Source organism: Parasteatoda tepidariorum, chromosome 4 (assembly GCF_043381705.1).
Source record: "Parasteatoda tepidariorum isolate YZ-2023 chromosome 4, CAS_Ptep_4.0, whole genome shotgun sequence".
NCBI lineage: Eukaryota > Metazoa > Arthropoda > Arachnida > Araneae > Theridiidae > Parasteatoda > Parasteatoda tepidariorum.
This window is the reverse complement of record NC_092207.1, coordinates 67,643,071-67,654,106: the sequence shown is the minus strand read 5'-3', so window position 1 is coordinate 67,654,106 and position 11,036 is coordinate 67,643,071.

Sequence of the window (11,036 nt, the reverse complement as noted above, 5' to 3'; positions counted from 1 at the left end):
GATGATATATAATATATATGAGTATATATGTATATTAATTATTATTGACTTTGAATTAAGTTCAGTCAGTAAGAAGCTTACATAGAAGATATGTAGCAGTTTATAGGTGTGCGTGGTCACTAACTTTTGTACTTATACCTAGTATGTTGATTACACCACATTTTCATAAATTTAATCTTTTTATAACTTGATAAATATTTATTCTATTGAATTTTCAGCAAGTGTAAAACTTATGAAAACTTTAATTACTTATGAATAAAATACTGAGCTAAACTTTTTCAAGATAAAATTTTATTACATTTTACCTCTTATTTTTATTCAGTCAATATTACCATGTGCTAATTTATTTCTCGATATAAATTAAGCTATTGTATCCCAAATATAGAAAAAAAAATTATCTGCATTCAGTATTGTTAAATTAATTTTAAAATGATGATTTTTTCACCTAAATTAAAAAGATGGTTTTTTTAAGTCTTTTAGCGTTATGTGTTTAGAGATTATATACATAAAAACACTGTTTTAATTTTGAAAAAAAAAAAAAAAACAAAAAAAAACAACAATTTTTTGCATTCAAATCATTAACAAATAAAACGTTATAAAAAAAATATTTGCCTCAATGGAACAATTGAACACTTAATAAGATTAAGTATTCAACTACAAAAAAACATACGAAAAAGTTCAACCAAACAGAAAATATTGCCTTAGGATATATGATCTTAATTAGCTGTAGTACAGTTTTACATTAATTAATGCTTTAATTGAAGCTTAAAAACTTTTCACAGCTCATAAAAAGTTTGTGATGCATTTCCAGAAAAAAACAATTTTCGAGTTTTTTTTGTTATTAACGGAATATTGAAAATTTACGAAATATTTTTATTCTATAAGATTTAAAAAAAAATGCGTCCTCAGCAAATAAATTTTTTGAAAAAATTTATTGATCATGAGCAATTAATTACTTTTAAGGGGTTATTTTCTTAGAAAATGCTCTTTTTTAAATATTTTAGGACTGTAATTAATTGCATTTTAATACTTTTTTGAAATTTTTATGCGAGTTTTTTTAAGAGAATGTTTTACTGAAATGTTCAACTTGTTTAAGCAGATATTAAATTACACGCAAATACATACATTAATATTTCTAGAAAAAAATTGTCTGAATTTATAACATTTTAGTAGTTTTATGAACTATTTAAAAATATGATTCATGTTTAAAATAGCATCATCTTTACTAGAAAAACAAATATAGGCAGAATTTTTGAATATATTAGCTATGCAATAGGAAAACTTTTGAAAATCGGGTAAAATTAGCGTTATCGTTTGTTTTTAAATGAAAGTTTTCAGTTTTTATTTCCTCTTAAATTTGCACTACTAAGCTTTTATATACTGTATATATACGTAGAGTTCTGCATAAATGCTGACAAATTTCCATAACTCTTTAAAAAATAACTACAAGGCAATTTGTTCATGTTCATAATTCTTTGAAAATATCGGATGCCTCTCTTAATTCCTTGCTCTGTCTAACTGCGCAATAACAACATGTTTTTATATGCCATATTTACAGTTAGTCGTTGCATTTTAAAAAATTCAAATGTTTTAAGAGGGTTCAAGACTAATTGTTTTTTAAGTGTACTAGCTCTTGTACCATTAATGAATATGGGGCATAAATTATTATTTATTTGTTTCAGGGTTCATTAATTATTTCCTCCTGCTTAACTCTAAGTGATGAATCTTTAAACTACTTTTGTACTATTATTATTTTTTTTTATGTAGTTAATATCATGTATGTCTTAAAAAATATAAGTCAACTGCAAGAACTTCTTCAGTCACATCTTTTTTCTTAATAAATATATGTTGTATCTGTCTGACATATGAAATTTTTCTAAAAACATTCCAGGCTCTAATTATTGATCAATTTCCCGACTTTTTTTTAGCTTCAAAGAATTTCTTAGGGTATAAAATGACATGTGAATTTTTGTACTTTTGAACCATACTTAAATTGTATTCTTCGGTGGATTTACCCTTTCCTCTTTTAATGCAATAAGTCAGAGATAATATGTGGAAACGTTGTCTTTTTTTTTTTCAATCTCAAACATAATGTCGCAAATACTGCAGAAAGCATATGAAATTTGTGAAATTTTTTTATTTTTCTTTCTATTTCTGCAAGACACTTAAGAACTAGTCTTGTAAGAGAGTTAAGGCTTAAGACTTCTATAGAAAATTAAACGCAGCTTATACTGCAGAGAACAGATGAAATTTGTATACATTTTTTACCATTCTCTTTAACTCGTCAAGCCACTTAAGAACTAATCCCGTAAGAGAACTAAAGCAAGTTCTCTTACGGGAGCCTATTAACCTTAAGCCTTCTATTCAAAATAAAATTTGAAAAGTAATAGCCTTGTATAAACTTGAGTTACCTTCGTCTATTCACATCACATACTCGTTTTAAGCATTCCACTATCTACCCATTCCACTTTCAAGCCTGCAAATACTGCCAAGTTATTAATTATGCCATAGTTTATAGCATCCCTACTGCAAAATGTAAAAAAATGTTTGACAAAATTCACACTTTTTGTCCAAAACAATAAGAAATTTCTTCTGTCCAGAAAATTTAGCATTGTTCAACATTTAAATGCAATTAAACTAACTTCAGCTAAATTAAATGCTTAAGAATGGTATATTTGAGAGTTAAAAAATTCTCTCTGCATGTGGGAATTATGGAAGTAATAATAACCATGATTGCGAAAATAATAACTGAAATTACGACCAAATTCTTGCTTTAAAATTTAAAAACTAATATTCGTAAAGTTCTTGTTAGCGCATCAAGTATTCTTCTTCTGAATTTAAGACATTTATTCGATATCTAAATTGAATTTTATAAATTTGCCGATGAATCAATTATGAGATGCTTCCTTACACTGTAAAAAAAACGGTTAAAAGTATTGGCACTTTGGTTGTAACATCTGTAAAATACATTTTACCCTAAAATATTATACCGCAGATTTTACAGTAATATTTATTTAATAAGAGTTATTAAGTGATTTTATCGAAATTATTATTGTAAAAATTATGGTATATCAGATTTTTTGTAGCGTAACCTGTTCCGCTTAAAATAGATTTCACGGTAAAAAGTTCCTGAGAGCCGCTACTTTTTATCGTAATTTGATCCGGAATTTTTTCCAGTGTATAGTAAAGCATCACATATATTTGTTAATAGTAAATATATGTAAGGGAAATGTATCTGTAAACTATAACGAGTAGAGAAGATATTTTTTACTGCAATTGTGCATTGCAATGTTAAAATTATTTTCATAATAATATGTATTATTACGAAAATAAATATGTTAAAGAGAAAAATAAATATAACGCAAAAATCAATGATCTTAATTGTGTATTATTCTTTTAAAATGAATAAAAGCTTTTTCTCTTGACTTGTTAGTAACGTTTCTTTTATATTTATGAAATTAAAGAAACTATTGAAGAAAGCAATAGTATTACAGCAGCAAAAACGTGCAGAAATTTAATTTAAAATTTATCGTTATTGGGTCATTAGTTTTCTTTACATAAACCTATTACTGGGATAACAATGTTCATTGATCTATGCTTGTTAGTTGATGCTAACTTGTTATAAGACACATAAACTAATCATACAAGTATTGATTACCATTGAAGACATAGTTGTTAGATCTTGAAAGGATAAAAAATAAGTATTTTTCAGTAAAAAAAAAGTAATACAAATGAAACTCTTCAATAAACTCGTTACACGTTTTGAAGAAGTTTTTAAGCCTATTGAAACACCCGATCAATAAACCATTCGCGTAAACGAACGTTGAATTCTAACTCGAATTTTATTCTGAATAGCTCATTAGTAGGAGACTTTCGATTTATACAATAATAGAAGTATTTTTGGTATGAATTTCAGATCAAATTAATAATGAAAAGTACTGGCACTCAGGGTGCCGGTATTTACCCGTATAAGACTAGTTTTTCCACGAAAACTTTACGGAACAAAATATATGATGCATCGTTCTTTATAAGTTGTACAGTAATCATTACCATAAAATCACAGAATCACTCTAATTAAATGCTATTGTAAATCTTGCAGTAGAATACTTACGGTAAATATGGATTTTATGAACGAGGCACTCAAATTTCCCGCTACTTTATACTATTTGATATGGCATTTTTTACAGGGTGCCTGCAATAGAAAAACGTTACTAAAATTGAAACTTATATTCAATTTAAATTATAGTATTGTGCATTTAATTTCATAACATTCTATTATATGTTCCTCTTCGTCATTGTATTAAGCTGATAACACCTTATAAAGTAGATAAAGATATGACTGTTCAACGTTTTTTTAAAATTTCTGAAAGTTAAAGCAATTTTATAATTTGTAGATAGTTATAAGTAAGGCTCCTAAACTATCAGAGCTGACCTATCAAGCAATATTGGAGCAAAAAGGTTTGCAAGTTAACGTTATGTTAGTATTGTGCTTATGTTAGCTCTTTGGAGCAAAAATAGATGATGAGTCGGCCTGTCTAATTCAGGTGCTCTAGTTTTAAGTTTTTAAAAAAAATAGTTTGGAAACTTTTTTGCTGTACCTATCTAGTGCTTTTGTGAGCCCTTAAATTACTAATGTAAAAAAAAATTATGTTTCCTTACAAGGAAAATCATTGCTTTCTTCGTTTTCGTGTGCGTATGATAAATGTATGATGTTTAATGCACTATGGAATTTTTTGTATAAATTTATGGTATAAAGTAAATGCACTTTCAATGCATTATCCGTGAAAATTATTTTACCGTAAAATAAATTTTTTGCGTAAAATATTATACCGCAATTTTTTGAGTAATATTTACTTAATTAGAGTGATTCAGTGACTTTATGGTAATCATTACTGTAAAAGTTACAATATATTCATATCTTTTGTTCAAAAGGTTCCAGTAAAAATGGATTTTACGGACCACTACCAAGTCCCGCAACCTGAGTGCTAATACTTTTTACAATAATTTGATTAGGATTTTTTTTTTATAGTGTAGGTAAAATGGTTTGTTAAATTTTTCATATTGCATCTATCATTGATGATATGAAGGTGTACTCAGAATGCTTGTACTTTTTCCGTAAAATATTTTTGTATCTAACATGGAATGGAACAACATATCCTCAGTAAAATTACCGTAATAAGTATTGTAACAGTAATCTGTAAAACCGCTGAATCAATCTTATTAAATAAATACTTCCGTAAAAGTCCTGGTATAATATTTTACGGCAAAAATTGATTTTACGGATGATGCAACCAAAGTGCCGGTACTTTATACCGTAATTTAATCCGAACCATGTTACAGCGTAAATTGTGACGGAAAAAAGTATGCTTAAAGATGCGTTTTAATGTCTGGTGTATGTTATATCGTCTCCACAAGTTATACAGCATAGTTAAGTTTAGCCTCTTGAACCATAGGAATTGTATATTAAATGCGTAAAAATCACATCATTTGAAGATTTTCTGTTCTTTTTCTTCTTTAAATTTATGCTCTGTTCATTAATCATGGTTTTATTAATTCATATTCCATATCGAAAACATTGTTTCAAAAGATAGATTTTTTTTTCTTTTCCCTTGTCCGAACATGATTATTTTACAATGAAAGTTTAATCTTCTTCAATTCTTTTTTAATCTGAAAATAGTAACTTAAGTTTATTTCTTCATGTTCGAGGATAATAATTTGGATCAGTATTACATTTCAAAACATTTTTTCCCTCGACACAAAGAATTTTGATTACTTTATGAATTAAATTTGCTTCGTATATTCACAGAGAAAGTTTATTTTTATTCTTCCATTTCAGACAACTGCTTAATGATATTCCAAAAAATCATGTTAATATAGATATTTTTTGTTTAATTGAGAAAGATACTTTATATATATAGTATTCTTTTCATATTTACTTTATTTCAAAAACATTACATTTCCTTTTTTTTTATTAAAAAACATATTTCGCTCTCTATATTGTTTATTATTTTTATTTAAAATTGTGAATTATTTCCTAAAAAATGTACTTGCATTGTTCAGTTATTAGGATCTGCAATATAAAAAATGCTGAATCAATTTGAGGTATAAAGTACTGGTACTTTGGGTACAGCATCCGTAAAATTCATTTTACCGTCAAATACATTTAAAATAGAGTTATTTTGTCCTTTGAATGGACCAAGATATTTCTTCAAACGGTAATCATTTTAAAAACATTGTTTTATAACTTTTAACTTTTAGTAGAGTCACCTCTTGACAGAATTTATTACAATTTTGAAAAAAAGTACCTTGTTTCCGAAACGGCATGCAGCAAATGTATAATCTAGCAATTTTTAGTCCAGATCTCAGTGAGATTAACGGGGCTCATCTTATGTTTGTTGGACAGTACATTCCCCTATTCTTCCTTTCATCTCTAATTGAGTTTTTAAATCATGCATTCATTTTTTAGCAGTCCTGCAAAATGTAATGAATAAATTTTATTAAACAGATTCCGTTTTAAAATATAAAGACTGCTCTTCACTCCCAAACGCATGCAATAAACATACACTTTGCCAGATGACAAAGTCAGATTCAGAGGTGTCCTGACTGCATAAAGTGAAACTTGATGTTATTTTTTCCCCAAATAGATCAAATTTCTAAACACAATTCGACTTATTATACTGTTCAAAATGACCCGCAGTTTTATTTCTGTTAATATTTCACGTTTTATTTTTTCTTTACCAATTTGTTCATCGAGCAGAATCTATATCTCCATTTTTTTCAGCTGATAGTTTTTTTGCTAAACTTTTTTGTGAAGCTGAAGTGCTCCTATTTGAACTGGAGCTTTGTAGCTAGTGCCAATGCGAATGCAGACAAATTCTACAACCATTTTATCACTAAACAAAAGTTTTCAACCATGTTTCGACTTAAACTTACCAAAAGACCAAAATTAAAAAGAAAAATATGGACAAAATAAAATAGAAAACTTTTAAATTTTTGAAGAATACTAAAAAATACAATTCTTTCATTTCTGCCAGACCTGCAACGAAAAACATAGGCTGCATTACTTAAGTAAACTTCTATCACTATTGCAAATTCGCTTTTCGTTTCTCATCAGCAATATGCACAACTTTCACCGTGTTAGATCTGAAAATGATGATACTATTTTTTTATTTTTAGCTTAGCATAATTTCAATCATAATTTCTTAGTAATAAAAAATATAATTTCCCAGTATCTATTTTTTACATCCACAAAAAGAGAGAGAGAGAGAGAGAGAGAGAAGACGTTCCAAAGAATCCAAAGAGAGAATGATTCTCACTATTCTCTTTTTCATTTAGAATAGTTACCTATCACCCTATATACTAGTTCCATAATTAGTAGATCAAATTTCTAAACACAATCAGACTTATTACTCTCATTAAAATGCACAATGGTTTTATTTCTGTTAATAGTTCACATTAAAAAAAAATTTTCAAGCAATTTAGCATATTCAAGCAAAATTTATTTCTCAATTTTTTCTCCAATTGTTTTTTTTAACAACTGAAACTTTTTAAAAAGCTGAAGTGCTCCTATTTCAACTGAAGCTCTGTGCCTGGTGTCAATACGAATACAGACAAATTCTACAGCCGTCTTATCACTACACAAAATTGCTTACAAATATAAAAAACTTACAAATATAAAAATATGATGGAATAAAATGAAAAGTTTAAGTTTAATTTTACGTTTTTGAAGAATACTAAAAGATAAAACTCTTTTATTTCTGCCAGACCAGCAACGAGAAACTTAGGTCGCATTACTTATGTAAACTTCTATTACTATTGAAAATTCGCTTTGCGATTTTCGTTCGTAATTTTCTCTACTTTTTCCGTGCTGAAAATAATAATATTATTTTTCATTTTTAGCTTACTGAAAAAAGATATTTTTTTAGTTTCTATTTCTTACACCTACAGAAAAAAAGGAGAGAGAAAAGACATTCTAAAGAATCCTAAGAGAGAATGATTCTCCGTATTCTTTATTTCATTCAAAATACTTACCTATCACCTTACAGAGTTTCATAATGTGCTAAGATTACATAGCAAGATCATAGAACTTAAGTAGCAATCATGGCAAGAAATAAATATTACCGATATAATGACCAAGGAAAAGGTAACGTTAAGTATTGTTTTATTGTAAGAGGTAATGTTCATATAATCTGAATGTTTTATTAGACTTTCTTAAGAGAGTGTTATTGTACTCTTCTCTTTTTAAGTGTTAGTTTACTTTTTTATGATATGCTGTTTTCTAGTAGACCTATTTATAGAACATATATTTTATGATCCTTTGATCGATTTTTTAAAGGCTTATAAAATTTAAAGGCATTAGTAAGCATGACACCAAGTGCAATATATATATAGTTTTATAAACATGAACTATATAAGACTAATTTTAAAGGAAATTAATTACTAATAGATATAAAATCCCTAATTTTTGAAAATAAATGTTATTTAAATTTTGTATTGTTAAATATTTGATTATGTTTGGTCTGAGGTTGCATTCAAGAATTATTCCCTAATTTGTAAAAATAGTTTCAATTATTTATTATGCTTCTTTTCTAGAAACAGTTTTTACTTAAAATAACAAGCATTTCAAAGAGTATCTGAAGACAAAATTTTTTATTTCTTGTGAAATTAAATTTGCTTGCAAAAACCAAACAAAACAAGGAAACACCTGCTTAGCGAAAATAGTTGTTCGAAAATAGTTTCATAAAATATTAATGAAATGGTTTGGTTAACATGGATTTAATGCATTTTTGTTAAAATTAATGCACAATTTTGTATTTTTCTCTATTATACATAATGCACATTCATATTAATTATACTGAAACAGTTTAAGATTTCAGTTAACAAATAAAAAATTTTTTNATCTGAATGTTTTATTAGACTTTCTTAAGAGAGTGTTATTGTACTCTTCTCTTTTTAAGTGTTAGTTTACTTTTTTATGATATGCTGTTTTCTAGTAGACCTATTTATAGAACATATATTTTATGATCCTTTGATCGATTTTTTAAGGTTTATATAATTTAAAGGTATTAGTAAGCATGACACCAAGTGCAATATATATATATAATTTTATGAACATGAATTATAAAAGACTAATTTTAAAGGAAATTAATTACTAATGGATATAAAATCCCCAATTTCTTAAAATAAATTTTATTTTGAAAAATTGGGTATTGCTAAATATTTGATTACGTTTGGTTCTGCGTTGCATTCAAGAATTACTTCTTAATTTGTAAAAATAGCTTCAATTATTTATTCTGCTTCTTTTCTTGAAACAATTTTTATTTAAAATAACGAGCATTTCAAGGAATATCTGTAGACAAAATTTTTCATTTCTTGTGGAATTAAATTTGCTTACAAAAGCCAGACAAAACAGGGAAACATCTACTTAAAACAACTGAAAACAGTTGTTCGAAAATAGTTTCATAAAATATTAATGGAATGGTTTGGTTAACATAGATTTAATGCATTTTTGTTAAAATTAATGCACAATTTTGTATTTTTCTCTATTATGCATAATGCACATTCATATTAATTATACTAAAACAGTTTAAGATTTCAGTTAACAAATAAATACATTTTTCCAATTAATATTTACTGTGCAATATATTTAAAAATGCATAGTTGGCATGAATCGTAGCAAACGGTAATTAAAGTTAAAACTTTATTCTTTTCATAATTATAAATTGGTTAAATTATATTTATGCTAAAATAATAATTAATTCAAAAAAACAAGTCACTTTATTTGTCCAATTTCGAAAAGACTCTTACTTATACGCATGTTTCCAAATACTTCGAATCTGTTCTGATCGAAATGTTTAATAGTTCTGAAATCTTTAATTAGTGTTTCAGAAAATTGAACGGAGAGTTTTAATTAAATACCCCGACACATTTAATATTTTGCTTAATAACGTCTGATTCTATTCAATAGGCAATTGAACGTTTTACTCGAAATTCGAAAGTTTTTGATTGAATACTAATAATACATAATTCCTTTTATTGATCTGCAATATATTTTTGAAAAATACTTAAGTTTTAAAAATAAGCACGTCTTAAAAATAAAAACTGGCACCCAAAATGCCGATATTTTTACCGTAAAAAATCCATATTTATCTAAAACTTCACGGAACAAAAAATCGGATAAACCATAAAACTAAGATACGGAATTTTACGTTAGAAATGCTTTGAGAAAAAAAAAAGCTCAAATATACTGGAATACAGTGAAAACTATCGTTTTCCTAGCTCTAAGGGAACACTAAGAACCTCAATAATTTTTGATGAAATTCTTTGGTAATGGGTTTAGTGAAATTAACAATAAAATTTAGTTTTATAACATGTGATAAATTGTGTGATTTTAAGGTAATACTTTATGCATGGCAAAAAAATAATTTAATCGGTTAAATTTACTCCTCAGTTTTATATTTACTAAATGTACGTGGTAATGCGAGCTTAAATTTTGAAAATCAGAATTTCAATTACTCTATTACTATATGAATGGACAAATTCCCATAAGAATGGATTTATTAACCAGAATTATATTTTTTTCTATTCACTAGAAATGTCCTTACTGTACAGTACGGTAGTTTTACCAGGATTTTCTCTCCATTTTTATTTTACAGACGCTGCAATCCGAGTTCCAATTTCCTTTTGCTCCAATTTGATACGAAATTTGTGACTTGTTCCGAAGTTTTTTAAAGTGCATGTACTCGCTTGTGTTACAAACCTTGTATAAAATAACGCATTTTTGATTAAAATTTTATTGCAAAAATGTAGCTAAAATATCTAATATCATCATAATATTACATTCATTTACAATCATAATGATTATGATATGATGCAATTCTAATAAAAAGTATTTGAACATTCTGCAAAACTGTATTTTTGTATGATAAATGTATTTTCGCGAATAAAAATGTGATGGAATTATTTTGTTTAGCTTTAATAGTCTCTTATAATGATATTAATGGTATCATATCACAAATTTATGTTTATCATAAAGT